Here is a 21,021-nt window from a genome sequence, read left to right on the forward strand (position 1 = left end):
TTGTCATGCCATCTCATAATGGTAGCCCAGCAATTGCTAATGACCATGACTTCCAGATTCGAACCATTAACCAATGCTGCTTTTCTTACTTTTCTCCAAATTTTTTAAAAGTATTTTCTTCTTTTCAATGCAAAACATACAGTACATTCAGCTTTCCAGTCATGTGTTTATACATCTCACCACTATGTACAGTATTTCTTCTCTCCTATAACCATCTCTGCCATTGCTTGTCAGTTCTGTAACATTTAGATGCACAGCATGTGTACAGACCCCTATTCCCAGATATCTCCTTCATTCCCAAACATAGTTAAGTGCATCCTTTTTCTTTTTTAACACTTCTGTCTGAAGTTTTTCAGGGAGCTCATGTGATCCCGAAGGAAGACTTCTTTTGGTTTAGATGAATTGAGAAGAACCATCTAGAGTCCATTATAAAATTTCTGTCAAGAACAATGTAATATTTCTTTCTATTAAAACATCTAACAATCTAAAATTTGCTTTACTGAACATGCTCTATGTTCAGTAGAAAATGCTAGTGGATGTGCTGAAACAGGTTCTCCATCCTGTGGTCTTGTCTTGGTTCACCTTTCATCAGCTTTTGATATGGATAACCACTTTTTTTATAGTAATTCCTTTCTTGCTTTGCAATCATGAGTTCTTTGCTGAATTAATCACTTGTTCTATCATTCTGACTGATCTGTTTTTGAATTATTATTTTTCCTGTTTTCTCCTTGAAAGCATTCTCAGGTGTTACTCACTGAGCTCTGTTCTACCTCAACATTAATTTCCTGGGCATTTATATCTTTCCACAACTTCTCTAATCACCTCTATGCTAACTGTGGGCCAGATGTTCCATTTGTTTCCTTCTTTGTGCCTATCAGGTATTTACAATTGTTTGACAGTTGCTTAGAAGAAACCCCATAGCATGATGCTGCCACTAGCATGCTTCAGTGTAGAGTTGGTTTTAGGCATTCAATAAGTAGTGCCTGGCTTTTGCCAGAGTGCTTGGAGTTCTTCCCAAAAAGTTAAATATTTATCTCAGTAGTGCAGAAAATCTTTTTCCTCATGTTCTCAGAGTCAAACAGGGTTATGGCAAGCCTTTTACTCAAGCGTGGCTTTTGTCTAGTTACTGTACTGGAGTGGTGCTGAGATTGTTGTACTTCTGACATGTTCGTCCATCTCTGGAAAGTACTTTAAAAGCTCTGTTAGAGCTTAGCTTCGTCGTTACTTCTCTGACTGTTTTATATTTATATTTAAATTTATATATTTATGATTTTTGTTTCACTTGTATATTCTGTTGTCTAGGTACCTTTCCTGTGGCTAGGTGTTGTGTCTTCTGAGGTTAAAAGGGCATTCGATTCACTATGTTCTCGCCCAAGCTGCAGATAACAAATTTTGTTTCATGCTTTTATAAAGATTTTTTTTTTATTTTTGATCTCTGGTTTTCTGACTTTTTTTTACTACATTCATAGACTGAGTTTTTGCTTCTTTGTTTGATTTGGACACTTAGGTTTTGTTGATCTACTGACTCTGACGCTTTGTCCATCTTTCATTTACATTCCCTGTTGCCCTTTTAAAATGAGTCAGTTTGCTGACACAAAAATTGCACGGATCAGCAACGTAAACATGAATGAGATGTAGCTTTTGTTTTATGAAGGTGATGGAAGGGGAAATTAAGAATATTAATTTTATTGAAATGTAGACACTAAAGAGAAGTTTAGCAGCTTAGCAGCAGCAGCAGACAACAAGTTAACAACCACAGTAAATACGGTTGTGGGTGCAGCACATACTGTTAATTGCAGTCATGCTAACTGTCGATCTCACATCCTGCTTGCTACTCTAATGATTCCAATGAGTGCAGGGGCCTTTTAAATCAATGCTGAATGATGTTCGGGATGCAGTCATGAATGTATGCAGATGACTGGACTCTTACTGTGTTTATCATGTCATTGCAGGATAAAAAGATTTACAGTGGACTTCAGTTGTATGTGGCTTACTGCATGGTGTGCAATTTATTCAAAACAATTAATTAAAATGAAGCAGAATTGCAATGTGGGGAATCAAGAACTTCTAGGTATAAAATAAACCTTACAAGAATGGAGTCACACATTAGAAGAAGCTGAGTCTTTGTTTAGGATTTTTGGGTAGTAAGAGAAAAAGGAGCTGCATTATCCCAAATGCATGAATCAGATGAAAATAATAATGATCCAGTACCAATTATAGATTCAAAGTAAATATCTAGGCATATTAATTATTCTATGCATTGAGGAAATCATGACTAAGGCATAAAATGTTCACAATAGTAATAACATTCCTCTCAGATTGGTGTCTCTGGAAAACTGTTTTTGACTCCAAAATCACAGATTCAAGTACTGGATGTATGCTACCTTCCTGTTATATATAGTCATCTACAGAAACTCAAAGAATAAGAATCATAAAATCTATGTTCTGGAAGAAAGAGATGAATCCTAACATTAGGAAGTATGTTGCTTCTTGCAAGACATGTTGGCAATTGAAGTCTCAGGCATGATTACCGGTAGGATCTTTATTACAGATCTTCCCCCATGGAAAGGTTTTACCCTTCTTTTAGTAATTGTTGATCGATTTTCCAATTATGCACATTTTATTTTGCTGAAAAAGGTACCATCTGCTAAGGCTTTAGCTGATGCCTTATTGTGGAGGATTGTTTGTGTCATTTTGTGCCAAGATTCTGGAAGGCCTTTTGTGCAGGATTTATTTGCTGAGTGAACCCGACTTCTGGCTGCTATGCAAAAGTTAATGGCCAGGCCTATCAGTTTAATATGATAGCTTAATGTTTTATAAAGAATATTTATTTTTTGATCTCTGATTTTCCAACTTCAGCTGCATTCATTGACAGTTTTTCGCTTTTTGTTTTCATTTTTATGCTTTGGTTTTCTTGATCTTACGGTACCAAAGTTTGATTGCAGTAGTTTACAGAGAGTTCCTTGGACTTCATGACTTGATCACTGTCTTGACATGTAGTATGAATTGTGGGGTTTTATATACACATGTATGTGCCTTTCTAGACGATGGCCATGCAATTCAATTTCCCACAGGTAAACTTCAGTCAAGTTCCACAAACATCTCATGGTTAATTATAGCAAAAAGGATGTACCTGAGCGAGATTTAGAGTGTCACATCAATGGCCTGAATGCTTATTTGAATGAGAGATTCGGTTTTTGATTTTTAATAAATTTGCAAACCTTTCTGAAAACATATTTTTAATTTTTCATTATGGATTATTGAATGTAGATTGAGGGCAAAAATGTGCAAATTCACCTATTTAAAATAAAATTTCCAACACAATAAAGTTTGTAGAAAGTGAAGGGGTCTGAATGATTTCGGAATCAACATTCGACCAAGCTTTGTGTTTTTTTTTAGTATTCTTTATTTTTCCATATGTATTATTTGCTTGGCAATTTTACATTGTACCATTTATCCCAGATGGCCACTAGGTGATGAAATCACAGTGGGTAAGGTCGTATAACAGATTCAACTTAGTCACGAGTCAGCATGTAATATCGAGGTGGTCATTTTCCCTGACTATCAAAGAAGACCTCTACAATTGTAAAATCACTTCCTCTATTAACTCTTTTTGGTATAGTTAGCCTCTATTTTGAATTATATTTATTTTGCATTTTTTGGAACACTTCATTCTTCTGTGTTGGCATATTTTATCACATTATTTGATCTCTTTCATATACTTTTCTTGTGCTTAAAACTGCTTTTTTGCTAAAAATAGAGGGGCTAGTCAGCCCTCAGCAGCAAAATTATCATAAAAATGATGGACTAAATGCATGACCCCTTCTACCTTAAATTTTAACCACCATTGTCATCTTTTTCATTTTGTAACCACTAATAATTATTGTATGGGTGTTAATTTTTATAAACTTTAGGCTTCAAGGACTTCTTATCTTCAAAACACTTACTGAGCAAAGTGATTTTTTTCTTTTTACTTTCATAAAACATATTAGTAAGAAGGTGTGGTGCATTATTTAGCATTTCTCCCTTATAAAGTTTAGGACCTAGCTTATATTTCTGTCCCAGCAGCTTCCAGTGTGGTGTATGCATGTTTTCTTCTTGATTGTGTGGATTTTGCTGTATATCTCAAAGAAGCATGACTTAAGTTAATGGCTGTTGACCTTCAATGCATGATTAACAGTGCTAGCAAGTGTTCAAAATGCTGGACTGACACCCAGGCTTAGTTCCTTCAAGGATCTACTCCAGATAACCATGACTTTATAATGTACTAAGTGGGTCTATAAAATAAAATGATGGTAGGACATATTGTGTGATTTAAAGAAGTATAGGAGCAATTTATTGGTAATAAAAGAGGAATAATACTTCAAGAGATTACTTTATTAATTGACTTTTGTTTCCGCATTAAGAAGTTAGCTTTGTGCATTGTAAGAGCATCTAAAAGCATGACAATACCAAAGATACAAGTGAATTTAATTTTCAAAAAGTGGTGGAGAACTCTTCTTTTCTTTTTGGCTTTTAAATTTTAATTTTAGTATTAAACCTACATTCTCTTCATTTTAATGTGGATTATGGATTGTTTTTGACTTTCCTATTTCTCATTCCCACATTACCTGATAACTCAAACCATCTGGGCGATCAAAAAGGGCTAATTTAATGGCCACTGCCTAGATGAAATTTGATCACTGTCCTTTTTTTAACTAATGTGGGAAGACAATCCAAGATAAATGCTTTCCTGACAGAAAAAGAATACCATGGTTGTTAAGAGTTGTTTTTGACTTTATGTTGTTTACATTGCATTACTTATTCCATTAAGGTCTTGTTTCAAGTTTCAGCTCCCCAGCCTTCTTCGCTGTCTGCCTTACCTTCATTGTTCAGTTCTAAACCGGTGGAGGCACTGAGTCTACTTTGTATTCAAACTAATTTAAAAACTCTGCCTAACTTTCTTTGAATTGCTGAATGCTGAAAATAGTTGATTTTCCCAAATATTTGAAAAGCATTTAAATTTTCTTTTATTTTCTTCTGTTTTTAAAAATGTGTTAAATGTTATTTTATGGTTTCCTGATTCAGTGGAAGGATAGTGGGAGAAACACTATATTTTGGAAAGTCAAGTTCCTTTTTCAGAGCTTTCTACTTGATTGCAATAAACATATTCTTACTAAATTGTATCGTCTATGAGGAGGACTCACTATGTGTGTCACAAAAGACACTGGGAACAAGATCTATAAAATGACATGAACAGAGTGTTACTGTGATTAGTACTGTTTCCTTACAAATGTAGATTCCATTAAACTCCAGGGCAGGTATGGCATTCATGGAGTTAGCACACTATCTTTATGTTTGCACAGGTGTCACCCAACAACATGGTCCTTCTGACAATCTGGCCCATGTGAGAAAGTCTAGATGTGTACAATAGAGTGTTTTGTGATAATACTAATACTAATACTTCTATATACTTTTTGCATTGGTGCTGAATAAATAGGCACAAAATGAGTTATATTATCTGATACTTTTGACTCAAAATTGGTATTAATATTTACATTGTTATTAAACTGAAGGTTAGGATATGTATTTTTATTAAATTTGAGAATGTTGTTAACTTTTAGCAGCTTCAACAGATATTATAGAGACTTCTCTAACTGTAGAGTTCAATAATTCATAATTCCTATCCAAACTTGATCATGAGCTTCTTTCCCTCTATTAACCTCAGATTTAGTTCAGAAAAACCTCGTTCAGTTTAAGGATACCAAACTCCTGATTCACCGTAGGGTCACACTTCATACTTATTTTAGGATGTCTAAAATGATAGGATAGCAGGTTGGGTTAGACTGTTGTGTATTAGTCATTAAACCATTTTCTAATATTTTTTTTTTTTATTATACTAACCTTAAATCATTCATTTTATTTTACAGATCTAGTAGGAGAGGATGGACCTGGACCAAGAAGTCACCCAGAGGAGAAGTTATTTTGTAGTGACTAAACCCTCTCTCTCCATTTGTTTCTGTTTTACAAAGCAACATCCAGCAAACCCAAATCACTAGAAAACTGCTGTTTTGCAGTGCCTGTAAACTTATTCATCTGTCTTCTAATCTGTTCCACAGATCTATCACCATTCTGCACAAAAACAGAAGACCCATACTGCTGATAATATGAACTCTTGAGATCTTTAAATTCAAGATTAGTCAACCCTTGTTTAACATCAGGGTTAACCTTAGGGGCATACTGTATTTCCCAACGTTAACCTTAGGTTAGAGGAACAGTCTTCATTAAGTTTAAACATCCCTTGTCCACGGTTAACATTATAAACATGTTTTACTCTTGGGCAGCATTTTTGAGAGCCCTTTTAGAATTAAGGCTTGATTAGAAGATTTGTTACCCAAATAATCTTCTGATGTTCACACTTTATTTACACTAATCTTATGTTCTTTTTAATTTGCAGGACTGACACCATTAGAGGAAACTACCAATGCAGTACCTCCATTTTTTATATCATCCATTATAGTTGCAATGATCCAAGGTATTCTCCTAAAGTATTCTCCTAAAGGTAAGTTGTTATTAATACCTTGCAATCAATATTGTACTAACATTTTGCCATCTAAAGTAATCTCAGAAAAACTATCTGATTGAAACTGTACTCTTATTAAGTTTTTCCTATTTTAACAAACTAGTGTTAGCCAGAGGTATCAGATTAGCACTTCCATTCTTCCATGGGCCCCTATACGGTTGAGCTTCCATGGTCTGTTCCCATGGTCCCCATACCAACCAGGGCAGCTGCCCTCTTGTGGTCTGGTGGAGGCGTAGTCCCTCTTCCGGTCCTTCCTGGTGTCCCGGCTGGGTACCGCCCCCAGCCGCTCGCCACAGCATATAGAAGTTTGGTAGTAGTTTTACTGAGTCTTCCAGTTTTGACCCCAGCATCATTTTGATATTAATCTCTGTCAGGTTTATCTTCTGATCTTTATGTTTTTGTACTTATTCTACTGCTCTCGACTGGCATAACATCTGCAAAAATATCACATTGAAATGGAAAGATCATGCAGACTACTTGTAGATAGCAGACAGTGAAAATTCAAATTGAGTTCATCTGCATGGCCATTCAGATTAATTTACAGTTTTACTATGATAAAGCTGGGATTACTTTTTATACAATGCATCTAAATCTCTCAGAAATATTTGGTTCCAGTTGTGGCTTTATAATAAATTAATTTATGGCTAAAGTTTACAGTCTTTATAAGCATAATTCTATGGCCAGAAATTCTGGAATATTTAAAATTCAGTATTTCTATCTTTCACTGTTCCTTAATGGGTTATAGTGACTGTTGCCTTTTACTTCACTTTTAAGAATAACTACGTAAAGCCAATGTAAGCTGCACGACTTCAAGTCGTGGGGTATGTCAGATTGCCAACTGCACTTGTTGGACTTGTTGCAGGACCATGTCAATTTAAATGACTGAGGCATGTCACATTTAGTAACTAAAAGTTAACCTTCCAGCACAGCCATACTTGCCCTTTTTGCTGCCTGAAGGAGCCCATGAGTTGGAGTGAGGTGCTGGGCATGTCACATTATGCGACCTGTTTCATAGGAGACTGTGCCATTGGCTGCCTCCGACTCTCTAAAATTATGTAAATGAAGGCTATGACTGAAAATCTCTGGAAAAGTCGCATTATGCAACATTGCTTTTAGTGTGGTCTTCCAGGTTTGGCCTGAGAGGTGTTAAGTTATTAATATATGACTTCTGCAGATGTGCACACAAGACATGTTTACACTGTTGACTGTAGAAGCATCAAAGATGAGAGAGGTCTCTTTCTCTTATTCCATTTTATGAGATAATTTATTTCTTCGGTAAGGGTGTCATACCAAGAGTATGTCCTCTAAAAATGATTTTGGGAAGTTTTCTGTCACTACCTAATAGTTTCATTGCAGTGGTAATATATTAAGCCAGGTAACATAATATCAGTCTTGAGTGTCTCTTTTTATTATAACATGTACTTAGAACTTCTCAAGCAGGTAAACATGTGCATGGGTCATCATGATTAGGACACAATTAGACTAACTCCTCCATAAGAAGGTATCTTTTTGAGGGATGAAACTGAAGTTAGACAGAGGAATATACAGGGCTCAAAGGTAGGAGGGTGATTGGTTCCCTTTTCTACTCTTGTAGGATGTAGAGTAGAATGTTTAGGATGGCCAGCATTGGACAGCCAGGGGGTTAATTTTTATTTGATGGTTTTTTCTCTCTTTTTCTGGTCTTTATTTTTATACTTTGTGGTTTGGAATCTTTTGTTCCAGGTTCCAGTCAATGCCAAGAGCAGGAACACATTTTAGGTTAAATAAAGTTCAAAAACCATTTACTGGACAAAGATTTGGTATTTCCCAAAATATTTGGCCTCCTCGGGCAATCTCAGACAGCATAACACCTTTTGGTGCCCAAGGTTATAGTGAATACTCATCTGTCTGGCAGTTTGTCACACAGTGGTGTTTAACAGGTGATGGTAAGTATACAGTAGTATTTATGAAATAGCACAGATGGTGTCAAGCAGGCATTTAGAAGCAACAGAGTTAAAATAAGTAGCTTTAGTACATGTGCTGTATTTTGTACTTTACATGAAGTATACAATTCAAAACAGCTTCACAAAGTCACTGTGTGAAATGTTTCTGTTTAGTTTGTGAAGATCTCGTACTGCATTACTAAGTTTTAACTTGAAAGTGCATTCTAAAATATGCTAATTTTAATAAGAACACGTCACTCGGTTCTGTTTTAAGAAAATTTCAAGTTATCTATACTGTGCATTCAGTTATTCTGGTTATATTATGTGACACAATATTAAATTATCTTTCTCATATTCTTGCTTTTTTATCTCAACACCTAGGAATTTCAGGTGACCCAGATCGAATGCTCTAACATAGATCCCACTTGGGAGTTCAAGGCTATGGCTGAAAGAGGAAGGCACTTGTCCATCCTGGAAGGATTCGTGAGGTCATTTAGCATTCAGGTCCCACATAAAACTGACAGAAGATACTGCCCTACCTTATTGTGGGTGAGTGGGAGAGGTGAGATGTGCTTGCAAAGCCAAAAGTTAAATCATAAAGCCTATTCAGGATGGAGAGAATACCTTACAGATGGTGCTAACACTTCTTAAATACACATTGTCAATTACAGAAGGGTGTGATTAGTTTCATTTCTTACATCCTTACTAGTGTGAAAACGAACAGACTCGACACACATAAAAAGGTTTTGGGCAGCCACCCATATAATATTACTGGGCTGCAAATTGTTTTTAAATAATACAGAGCTGTTGATAGCACTGAGTCCAAGATGCAACTGACAAGGGTTGGGAAAGATGGCGGCTTTAAATGATCAGACCGGAAGTGACTCAGATAGGTTTTCCTGCGGCTGGTCTGTAGAGATAACAGGAGAAAGTTTAGTGCACCCTGCCTTCCCCTCGCCTGGCGTGAAATTACCTTTACTTGGTCCAAACAACCTCCCCCTAGTCACACGTGTGAGTTACAGATAAACAAGACCCCAGGAGCCAGGATTCTGCTACACTAGATAATAAAGGTTTTATTGTCAATACTTGTACTTGCAGAGAAATAGCAGCAGGACTGGGTCACAGATCAACAGGTTTTAATTAAAATTCTTCTTAAGTACTAAAATTAAAAGCTAACAATTGTGAAGGGCAGATGTGTTTTAAGTACAATCAATAAATAATCAATTTGTGAAAATCGTATTTATTAGTAGTTTATTAGTAAAAATCAACTCTCACAGTGTTTACTTTCAGCTTTACTTCTGAAGCAGGTAAAAGTTTCCATTTTGTATAAGTGCGTTATTAGGTATCATGGGTATGAGCAGTGGCAAAACAAAACAACAATCACTGCCTGCTACCCCCTCACAATGTGCAGTGCTCTGCCATTATTATTGTATTTATTTTACATATATTAAGTACTTTACATCTAGTGCTGGGCAGTATACCGGTTCATACTAAAAACTGTTTTTTATTTTTGTTATGATATGGATTTTTCTTATACAGGAACACCGGTTTAAATAGCCTAAACAACGTTCAGAACATGGCACAGCGGGAAACTGTTTAAGGGGGGACCTTTTTCACTGCTGCACCGCTAAACAGGAATGCAACAGAGTACATGCGTTAGTGAAGGTATTGAGCAGTGAAAATGGACAGAGAAAATTCACATTAGCCAATGAAGCAATAGAAAATGATCGGGTGTGACTTGCCCCAATCACCACATCAACTCCCTGCGGTCATGCAGTCGCATTTTGAAGTTTTGAAGTAATAGTATTATTACGAAGTTGCACTATTATTTATTTTATTGTTATTATTTATTAGTTTAAATATTATGCAGTTTAATGATGGTAAAGTTGTTTAAATAGTCACTTGGTGTCAATGGACGGAGATTGTTAACATTAACAGAAAGTGTAGTTACTTTACAAAAAATGTTTACTATTTATTCCTTTTCTAAGACATGTTCAGTGCAATACAACTTTTGACAAGCACCTCTGGATATTTTACTAAGTCTAAATGCCTCTTTGGATGGTTGACAATATGTTGTCAAAATTTTAGTTTACGTTGTTTGCAAAATTTGTTTAATAAAAAGGTTCTATATTTTGACTGCAACTGCCATGCAATGTGATTCCTTCTCTTCATTAGTGCCCCCCTCCTTGAAAACTATCACTTTATGGGGCTATGCAAACCTGTATTAATACTTGTGTGCACATTAAAATGTTTTTTTGTACAATGTACAATTCTCATGACAGTGGAATATGTCAGTAGACTTAGCCAGTCTACTGCAGTAATTGCAGTGGAAAATGTGGTTAACTCATGCATGGAAAAAAATACCGTTGAATACCGTGAAACCAGTACAATTTTGAAAAATACCGTGATATAGAATTTTGGTCATACCGCCCAGCACTATTTACATCCTATATTTGCACCTTGTATCCTATTTTATTGAATATATTGGACACAATATACTTAATGTAAATATAGAATGGCATCTTGTTGCCATTATTTAAGTAAAATGAAAAATGACTTGTTGCAAATAAACAGTACAAAATGTAATATTTTAGTTATTTGTTTTCTCTTCATAAGTGGAGCAAACAAAATGTCCAGTAATCTTCTGAAAGCCAACAAAATTTGGAAGCAATGACATCCAATTTAAAATCATGTGAACGGTCACCTGCGATGACATATTTTAAAACATGTTTTTTTCAGTGAAAACACAGCTAAATTCTTTTGCACTAAAGACTAAGTGAGAGGGGTACATTTCAAACTGCTAGACATACTGATGTAAGGTAAAAGAAGTTTCAAAGTGAGGGAGCCTGGTGTTTTGAGGTCACTGGTTATGGCATCAGAGAGTGGCAGTGTGTTGCATGTTAATTAGCACATGAATTTCACTGTACTCTGTACATTTGACGGCAATGACCCCATAAAACGATGAGTCAAATGATTTGCTGTGAAATGTGCAGCATAAATTTTACATTTATACACTCAGGAGTCATGTCATGGGTCATGCCTGTGTCACAGTAATACACTGTACTTGTTGCTGAATCCAGCAGGGGGCACTGGCTCCCTTGTTGAAATAAGTTCTTTTATAATTGCGGCATGTTACATAACCCAAAACTATATATGATATTAAAAGGCGATACCCCTCCCTTAGTGATACGGCGGTAAGAAATCACATAAGAGAAATAACTTAGATTTCTTTAATGACAATTTATATGGCATAACAGAAGAGGAAGCAATAATAAGACAGTCACCAAAGAGGGAGCCCGGTGTATAGAGTCTGCCATTTTCAACACTGTGCTGGAAGGATTTTCAGGATCAGATCTCCCAAAAGTCCGTCAGCTTCAAAGGTGCGCCGGGCAATGTTCCAAGGCTTTATACTCTTTCTCCATGTGCATACCCCACTTAGGTAAATCATGTCATTCCAAACAAGGAAAAGAAGATCCAATGTCATGCTGACTCGGACACACAGAAATAGTACAATTCCCATTTCACAGTTGTCCCTTTTTAATGCTTGCCTCGCAGTTCTTAATGATGAGCCCCTATGTGCTTAATCTGGCCTTGTATTAGCTGTACATGTGAGTGGATTTATAAAATATTTTTTTTGTACTGAGCACAGTGACATTAAACTTATATACTTATTATAGTTGCATGTTGTCACACACGTGCGCATGGGAGGCAGCTAAAGGGCTTGAGTGAAGGCAGTTCTGAGGCATGCTGGGATGTGGCAGAGTGCACTGACTCTTTTTCTCCCTTTCCAGTAGACCATTCCCAGGAGATTCCACCTGGCTCTCTTGACGTCACTTCCGGGACCGAGCTAATGGAATTAGACCTTACCAGCTCCAGCCCCTCTGATGTCACGTCTGGGCTACATCCAATAATTGAAGAACACGTGCCCGATCCTTATGACCTCACTTCCTGTCTTCCCCTTTAAAAGCCTGCCCTTTTTCCCTTTTCCCTCAGTCTTGTTCTGGACTCAGTTGTATGCGCATCAGTGCGGTGTATTTGATAAAAAACGACTTTGCAGCCAGGATACCATATTATACGGGTGGCTGACCCAAACCTTTACCTGTTTATGTCTCATTTTTGTGACATTGGTGTAGTCGGCAGGATGGAGAAGTCCTGGAAAGGATAGGACCTGCAACACATCCAGGTGGGAGCATACCGGGGCCGAGTTTTCAGGCGGGAAGGGTATTTCGGATGGCCCGGTACAGGCTCTACTCCTGGCATGCTCCACTAGGCAACCTAGACCGGCCAGGGAGTGTTCAGGAGGGGCTCACAGACTTGGGCTGCTTCAGAAGGGGGAGGCAAAGAGGACTGTTTATGCTCTCTTGGAGGATCGTGCCCACCTCCCTGTGAAGCCAGAACCCCGATTTCCACCTAGGGATGCCCCAGACTGGCAGGTGAGTATCCTGCAAAACTGGAGGTTCGACCCAGAGCGGCCGACCCCTCAACAAGCCTGGTCCCTATGGGCAAAGGTAGGGCGGTGGCTACAGCCACAGGAGCAGGTGGCTTTCAACCTGCTTCTGGAAACACTACCCTGGGGGTTCACCCAGCCGGTCTGGGGTAGAGAATTTAAAAACATGGCAGAGCTCATAGAGCTCATAGAAAGACAAAGGATGGCCTCACAATCTGGGGGAGCTGAACTGTTCTTTGAATGAACTCAACCGGGGTCCCCCCCCGTACAACCCAGAGCTTGTGCCGGCGTCCGCTTGGGAATAAGGTGGAATGGAGGTGGAGGGGGAGGAGGGGTTGGTGTGCTCTGATAAACCCGTGGACGCTCCCAAACACAGGCGCGGTGATCCTTAACGGGTATAAAACGTTTGCTCTGTTTGATACCGGCAGCAACATTTCCATTGTTGCCCAACGATTTGTGCTACCGCAACAGTGGTTGAAATTTAAGGCTGGTATAACCTGTGTCCTCGGGGAAACCCGCTAGTACAGGACTGCCGCTTGTGTCATCAGCTACGGAGGATCAGTTCGGAAATTAACCGTGGCAATCCTACCTGATCCTCCACACCCGCTGATACTGGGGCGGGACTGGCCTGAAATTAAAAGCGGTAAGACACATACCACTCCCGGGATTAATTTGGGCTTTGTTATAGACAGGAATGCGCCGTCTCAGGCTGCCTCCACGCCGTATAATCAGCCGGCAGAGAGAAACGAAGCGACTTCCCTGAGTGACGTGGCAACTCCCGGGCCGTCGCGTGCTAATACGTCATCCACCGACGCCGAGATGGAATGGGAGGACACCACGCCCCTTGAGGTCGACGCTGATCCTCTCTCCCTTTTGTGGTTCTAATTTAAAGAGACGCCGGCGTCGTTTAGAAGGGAGCAATGGAATGACGACTCCCTGAAGTTTGCTAAAATGCACTGGTCCTTGTCAATGGCCAGCGCACTAACCAGTCAATGCCACAGGGTCCTCACTTTGTCTTAGACAATGACCTTCTTTATCATGTAGCAAGGCATGATGGGCAGGAGAGAAGACTACTGCTAACTTCGCGTATCTTCCGGCGGCAGGTCTGCAAGCTAACATACGCCCTCCTCCTAGGTGGCCACTTGGGCACCGAGAAAACCCTGGAGCGGATCAAGCTCTGTTTCTACTGGCCAGGGATCAATGAAGAGGTTCCTCACTTTTGCACTTCCTGCCCGGAGTGTCAACTGCAACACATTCCTAGAAGGGACCGTGCTCCTCTCGTTCCTATACCCTTAATTGACATTCCCTTCCATAGAATTGGGGTCGATTTTGTCGGACCCCTAGAGCCCTCAGCCCGAGGACACAAGTACATTTTAGTCCTCGTGGATTATGCTACAAAATACCCCGAAGCTGTTCCGTTGTGCTCAGCTACCTCTAAAGCCATCGCACGGGAATTACTAGGGGTCTTTGCGCGCGTGGGTATCCCCAAGGAAGTCTTGACGGACCAAGGGACACCTTTCACCTCGGAGACGTTCAAGGAGACTGGCACTACTGAAAATAAAGCATTTAAAGACTGCGGTGTATCATCCTCAAACCGACGGATTAGTGGAGAGGTTTAATCAGACTCTCAAACAAATGCTGCGTAAGGTGGTCAGCGAAGATGGAAGGAACTAGGATCAGCTCCTTCCCTTCATCCTTTTTGCCTATCGGGAAGTCCCACAAGCCTCCACAGGGTTCTCCCCTTTGAATTACTGTATGGCGACAACCTCGGGGCATATTAGATATTCTAAAAGAAGGATGGGAAGAAGAGGCTCTTCCCTCTACAGACATATTAGAGTATATCGCGCAGTTACGCAATAGATCTGGAAAGATTTGGCCTCTCCTTAAAAGTCACATGGAAGAGGCTCAAGCAGCACAGGCCCGTTACTACAACCGCGGCACGTCTCTTCGGGAGTTCCACCCAGGAGAACGGGTCATGGTCCTAGTGTCTACCTCTCACTCTAAGTTGCTTGCCCATTGGCAAGGCCCCTACGAAGTTAAGGAGAGGAAGGGACTGGTTGACTATTCGGTGAGTCAACCCAATCGTCGGCTGAAGGAGCGGGTGTATCATGTGAACCTGCTGAAACCGTGGAAGGACAGGGACCCCGATCCATCCTCCGGCCAGCCCCGCTCACTCTTTGCTCACACACACAGCCTTAACTTACGGTATGGACTTAAGTCCCAGACAATGGCAGGAGCTGGAAACAGTTATCCGGGCCGTTCAGGAGGTAGTCAGTGAGAACCTAGGAAGGACCTCTCTGGTTGAGCACAACATTGCGACAGAGCCCGGGGTTATTGTCTGAGAACACCCGTATCGTCTTCCCGAGGCAAAAAGGGCTGAAGTGGAGCTTGAGATCAAGCGCATGCTGGAACTAGGTGTGATTGAGGAAAGTTATAGTCCCTGGTCCAGCCCCATTGTGCTCGTCGGTAATCCTGATGGGAGTTGGAGGTTTTGCAATGACTCCATCGGCTTAATCAAGTCTCCCAATTTGATGCCTATCCAATGCCACGAGTGGACGACCACACTGGACATGACAAAAGGGTAATGGCAGGTTCCTTTAATGGACTCCGCGAAGGAAAAAAATGTGTTTAGTACTCCTAGCGGACACTGGCAGTATTGTGTCCTTCCATTGGGATAACTCGGGGCTCCAGCAACCTTCCAGCGTCTGGTGGACAAAATGCTCCAGCCTCATAACTCATACAGTGCTGCCTACCTGGATGACGTGGTCATCTATTCCAGCACATAGAGGGAACACCTACAGCATGTCCAAGCGGCTCCGGATTAATCCCAAGAAATGCTTCTTTGGATTGAGCAAGGCCAAATATTTAGGCTACCTGGTAGGTCAGGGTACCGTAAGGCCATAGTGCTCCAAAGTTGATGCCATTTTGAAATGGCCTCGTCCGCGAACAAGCAGCAGGTCCAAGCCTTTCTTGGGTTAGCCGGGTACTACCGCCGGTTTGTACCCCAGTTCTCGGAGAGAGCGGCGCCCTTGACTGATTTAACAAAGAAGAGGGTCCTGAACATCGTGGTATGGACTGAGAAGACAGGCGCTGCATTTGGTGACTTAAAGCAGGCCCTTATGTTCGCACCTATTTTGATGGCACCTAACTTTTCTTTGCCTTTCATCCTCCAGACGGACACTTCGGACACAGGCCTGGGGGCCGTGCTGAGCCAAAGTGTCGATGATGTGGAACACCCCATCATGTTCCTGAGCTGGAAACTGTTGGACCGGGAGACCAGGTATGCAGCGGTGGAAAGGGATGCTTTGACGATTAAATGGGTGATTACTCAGCTTAGGTACTACCTGTTGGGCCGGGAATTCACCCTTGTCATGGACCATGCACCTCTACAGTGGGCTAAGGGGGGGCCTTGTCACACACGTGCGCATGGGAGGCAGCTAAAGGGCTTGAGTGAAGGCAGTTCTGAGGCATGCTGGGATGTGGCAGAGTGCACTGACTCTTTTTCTCCCTTTCCTGTAGACCATTCCTGGGAGCTTCCACCTGGCTCTCTTGACGTCACTTCCGGGACTGAGCCAATGGAAGTAGACCTTACCAGCTCCGGCCCTCTGATGTCACGTCCGGGCTACATCCAATGATTGAAGAACACGTGCCCGATCCTAATGACCTCACTTCCTGTCTTCCCCTTTAAAAGCCTGCCCTTTTACCCTTTTCCCTCAGTCTTGTTCTGGACTCAGTTGTATGCGCATCAGTGCGGTGTATTTGATAAAAACGACTTTGCAGCCAGGGTACCATATTATATGGGTGGCTACCCCAAACCTTTATTTGTTTATGTCTCGTTTTTGTGACAATGTATATATTTTAGCATTTTCTCACTTTCAATTTTATACATCGTTTAATACAATCATGAAATGAGAATATAATTATATTAAACACTACTTGCTGTTGTATTTTGGTAAAATATAGGTACTGCAAAAATGTATCTATTAATCATTTACTTCTGTGTAACAAGACCTTAACAAACACTTTATTGGGACTTCATAACAGTTACAAAGCATCAGTAAAATGTTTATTGATCTCTGCAATGTGACTTACTAACAAAACTTCACTTTGGAGTCCTCTGAGGTGGCTTACCTGGGACACAATATCTTTTGATATTACATGTTTAGTAGAAGACCTGTGAATCCTTCATATTAACAAGTGATGTTACCATCATGTCAATATGCCACATTGCACAGAAATGAATAACCTGTGTGCTGATGTTTTAGAGGTGCTTAGAGGTTTAAGACCAAAAAAAGTCTTTGTGAAGTCTTGTTATATAAACCTAAATTAGTAATAGATGCATTTTGCTATACCTAAACTAAAGTGTTACCAGTATTTTTAATTCATTATTTTTTTCTGTCATAGGCTAAAGAACTATTTCTCTGAAATTCTATACCCCTTAAATGTTTGAAACGCTGATATTGTGGGGCACTATTTACACCACTGGGTATGAGCCACTATGGTCCATTCTTATGAAATGAACACAGCGCACAGATACAGGGGTTAACCCATAATTTAGTCCAGAGATTCTTCTTTTTTCAATTAAGAAAGTCAGCTATAAAAAGAATATAAAATGTGATGAAAACTGGGGTTCCAGCTGCAAAATCATATTTAACTGCTTTGTTGTTTTAGGTAAAGACAAGGAAGAAATGTTTGAAATAAAGGAAAGTTACTCTCAGGAGGAATTTCAGTCTGCATTGAGCATTTGTGGTCTAAATGATGCTCTCTTGCTATACTAGTTTTCATTTATCCTTACCAACTGGAAGGGGCAACACTGGTGGTGGTACAGAAATGATATCAGATTTTTTCTTAGTCCACTTATATGCTAGGGTTAAAAGCACAAACAGTTAATAATTGTGCAACATCTCATTCCTTTCATCAGTGTACTCTCAAATCGGTTCACCATGTTTGACACAGCACATAAGTAAGTGTTTATCGCTTTATGAACAACTTTGCTTATTCCAAAACTGGAAATGTTAAATTAATTATACTATATTATTTTATATCAGTGAACTTTGGTAAAAAAAAATAATAAAAAATTTTAAGGATCCATAAATAACTGTCCAAATAAAACCTCCAGCCTTTCTAAAAATGGCAAACACTAGATTTGCTTAGGGTGAATTTCTAGAAGATACAGAAATCTTAGAAAAGTCTACATAATTAAATGTTTCCCTTTTTATACTGACAGTTGTAAATTGATCTCCAATTAGGCTAATTGGCTATCAGAAACGAATTGAGTATTGCCTAAAGGCTTGACATCATTTTCTGGAATTGTCCAAGCTGTTTAAAGGCACAGTTAACAAAGGGTATGTAAATTTGTAAACCACCCAAATTGTGATAAAGTCAATTAAATGTGACTGTGAACGTTGTTGGAAAAAATTACTTTTGCCTTCCACAAAGTAGATGTCTTACATGATATGCCAAATGTATAGTTTGCTAGTATAAAATCTGTGGAGGGATTATAAAGTGAGTTTTAAAGAATTCATCTTAAATGTACTGTATGTACACTTCTGACTTGAACTGTAGTTAATTTCTGGTTATGCTTTTTTGTGAAATAAAGCACTTACAGGTGAAGGTGGTAACCTAGAACAGAAAAAAAAATGTAAAAGGACTCAACGTAAATTACTCATTTTTAACTCATTTAGACAAAGAATATCAGCTTGATGAAACTTGAAAAACTTACGTTTTAGAAATGCTAATGAGGCCAGCATCACACTACATGATTTGCCCAGTAAACACTCCTACAACCTACAGTTGGGTAGCGTGACGTCTGTATAAAATCATTCCTCATACTCAACAACTCTCAATGATAAAATCAAGCAGATGCAATTTTGTGTTAACCCATTGAACTCTGCCCTTCATCAGCATTTCAGCACTATAACCCTAACCTCCCCAGCAATTTTTAACAATTCTGAAAACCAAAAAATTTGATTTATACAAGTAATATTTTATTATATAATGATAATATGATAAGCCACGATGTTATAACAACAGATTGATTCTGTAGAACCAGTTGTATCTCTTACAGAATCACTGTTTTCATCATTTTGTACCATCCACTGTACAGACCTAATTCTAACACCGAACCTTTGAGTGATATGCTTCAAAACAATCTTCAGTGCCAAAAGCAATGCATGAGAACACTTCACATGATATACACCAACCTTCTGAATCAATCATCCCATATATCACCTTCCCTGAGGGTCTCTTGCTGCTGGCACCACGTGCAAGACTTCCACTGGGCATGGCATGACTCACTGTAGGGGGGGCAGGTGGAGACTTGGGCAGTACACGTCACACCGTAATGCAGGTGTCCTAAGGTGAGCTTAGGGAGACCAGAAACTTACCATGGAGAAAAAAGGGAAAAAGCTCTCCTTGCCTGTTTGTTCTTCACTACACATCTATTGTTTTGAGTTGCTCCCATGCTAAAAGTACAACTGAAGTCCTTTCTGTTTCCTTCTGGAAACATATGACCAAAAACAAAAAACTGACCTGTGACAAAAAACAGTAGTGTAACTTGTGTAAGTAGCATAACAGCATCACTAGACAGAGATATAGTACAACAACAACAACAACAACATTTATTTATATAGCACATTTTCATACAAAAAATGTAGCTCAAAGTGCTTTACAAAATGAATAGAAAAATAGAAGACACAATAGAAAATAAACATAAGTCAACATTAATTAACATGGAATAAGTAAGGTCCGATGGCCAGGGTGGACAAAAAACAAACAAACAAAAAAAAACTCCAGAGGCTGGAGAAAAAAAAATAAAATCTGTAGGGATTCCAGACCAAGAGACCGCCAAGTCCCCTCTGTAGTATGTGCACTCTGTACTAGTATGTGCGTAGTTTAGTATAGTGCAGGCTGGTACAGGCAGGTTACGATGGTAGACAGGTGTAGCAGAAATATGTGTTTATGGCAGCAGGCTGGAAAATTTAGAGTGTGGTGTATTGCAACAGTAGTGTAGGTTAATAGCTATGTGTAGGTCGTTATTCAGGCCAACAATGTTATGATGGCAGATAGGTGAGCTGTTGAACTGACCTTTCAGTGCCTGCTGGGCTCAAAAGGTTAAGTTATGGCACTGGTTTCTATTTGTGTGAAAGCTGGCAGTACAATCGATACAAGGAAAGATGACAAGTGGGTGTTTTTGGACCGTGCAAACACAAGATAGGCCTTTCTGTCTGATATCATGTGTTTTTTGTACCATGACAGAATGGAAAATGGGAAAAGACAATCCAATGAAGTGGCTCAGCTACCATTCCTGGAAAACATCCATACAGCTATCGTTAATTGACAATCAAAACTGATCCAGCTTGTGGTACTATAGAAATCTGAAACTGTGTAATATTATAATGGAGGTGTCAACCCCTAGCAATGTAATCTGACATCCTCAAGGCAACAAGTTCTAGCAACTGCAGTCGTTACGTATGACTTGCTTTCTGACTCAAAGCCATGTATTTTGGCACTGGCCTAAGGAAATGTAAAGCAGCAGAGGCTTAAGGGCATCTGAAGATTTGTTCCAATTTTGAAAAGAGAGATGTTAAGTATGAAAAGTACATTTATTTTATAATAGAAAGCTACTATATAAGCAGGAAGCTCCTCTATCTGTTGGAGTAAAATAACCTGGGATGCTTAACATAGCAATTTTCCAATGCAAGAGTAATTATTGAGAACTGAGTTAATCTTGAAACAATGCAATGGAAAAATGTTACAATGGTCACATGTACAATAAGACATGTTCATACAATACTGAAATTACTGAACCAATCATAAAAGACATTAAATAAAATAATTATGGAGATTTGTATTTGGGTGGTAGGCCAGCATTTTAAAAATTTATATAAATGGAAGAATAAAATAAATGAGGAGGGGCTTGACAGCACCGCATTCTGAGTTTGAATTCAGTATCTCAGTGCTTATGCATGCTCACCAAGTCTGTGGGTTTTTTCCCCCCAAATACTTAAGTTTTCTTCTCAAAATATGTGTTTTAAGTTAATAAATAAGTTAATTAATTAATAAGTTAAAAAGTAAATGATCAATTTTAA

This window comes from Polypterus senegalus, chromosome 2 (assembly GCF_016835505.1).
Source record: "Polypterus senegalus isolate Bchr_013 chromosome 2, ASM1683550v1, whole genome shotgun sequence".
Taxonomy (NCBI): domain Eukaryota; kingdom Metazoa; phylum Chordata; class Cladistia; order Polypteriformes; family Polypteridae; genus Polypterus; species Polypterus senegalus.